Source organism: Aptenodytes forsteri, unplaced genomic scaffold (assembly GCF_000699145.1).
Source record: "Aptenodytes forsteri isolate BGI_AS27 unplaced genomic scaffold, ASM69914v1 Scaffold92, whole genome shotgun sequence".
NCBI classification, from domain to species: Eukaryota; Metazoa; Chordata; class Aves; order Sphenisciformes; family Spheniscidae; genus Aptenodytes; species Aptenodytes forsteri.
Window position 1 is genome coordinate 1,870,728 of NW_008794581.1, and position 1,404 is coordinate 1,872,131.

Below are 1,404 nucleotides of genomic sequence, written 5' to 3' on the forward strand. Positions count from 1 at the left end.
ACAAAATGTGCAGGGTGATAGGTTGGGTGAATTGATGGCATCCTTCCTCCTGCCAAGCCAGCCCGTTTTCTAAAAACCCCTTTTAGGAAGGCTAGAGAATTTTATTCTGTTGGAGAATATAACCCTGATGGTTGCTTGCACAGAGGGGAAAAGCAGAGAGGAATACGGGAATCGTCCTGTGCAATCTCTATTGTTTGAAACTTACTTTATATCAGAAATTGAAGATGAAAACGGTAAGGAAGATTTCACGCTATTCAATGAAACTTTTTGCTTTTCTTGTGTCCCGAATTATGGTGCGTGCAGGGCTTTGGGGAGCGGGGGGAGGTTTATATTGCATTAGGCGAGGTGGATTTGGAGTAATTTCAGAGAGAAGCCTTCGAGGATGGGGGAAGGGGTGCGAGGATTTTCAACCGAAAAGAGTAGTGATTTATGAGGTACGGTCTCGAATAGTGCAATCTTTTTAGATTGTTCATACTTTTAATACTAAATCGTTGGTAGAGGGAGGAAAAAAAATAAACAACAGATGAAAACCAAAGCAGCCCCCAAACCCCAACGACAACCCACAGCCATTCCGGATTGCTTTAAGTTTAGGAAGCCCGGCGTTTGGCCGTGCCGTGTCCGGCGTTGTCCGCTGCAGCGGTCAGACAAGTGCATATTTTGTGCCGGGGCTCGGAGGGTCGGCGCGGCCGCCGTCCCGCAGCCCGATGCTGGCGGGGATGTCGGGCTCTCGCCGGGCTCATCAGGAAGATGGAAGCGTGTGGTTTTGATTTACTTCGAGCCGCTTGGGATTTGCCAGACTCTTAACCCCGCGGAGCCGTGTTTATCGGTGTGTGCCTGTCTCCGCAGCGGCCCGGGGTTCAAAGGGACTTTGTTTGGTGGGAGGAGGTAAGTGGGCTCTCGCTCCCTGGCGATGTGTGTGCGGATTTTGTCTTCGCTATTTTCTTTCATTGTTGTACAAGAGAGAAGAGAGAGGGGAGAGAGAGAGGGGGAGAGTCAGACTCTTGTTTTTATTTGGGCTGCCGGTGCAACGCGTTTGGGCCAAACGCCAAATGTCTGGGTCACACGCGTTTTATCCAAATAGATTCAGCGCTGCTGTCTGGAAATGGGCTGCTGAAAGTTAACTTTAGGATCAACTCCACCACAGCAACCAGACTCTTCCCTTCAGCCTCTCTAGGGAGGAGGGCGCTTTTTTTTTTTTTTCCCCTTCCTTTTTCCTTCTGAATTTTCTGAGGGATGCGTGTCTAGTGACCTCCAACTTGCTTCAATACTAGTTTTTTTTAACTTTGTGCGTGCAGACGTGCGTATAAAACATGCATGTGTGTACGTGTTGGGCTGTGTGTGTAGCCATGTATTTTTCTAGTCTGTTGACTTTTTCTTTTGGGGGGTGTGTGTTTGCTTTTTTTG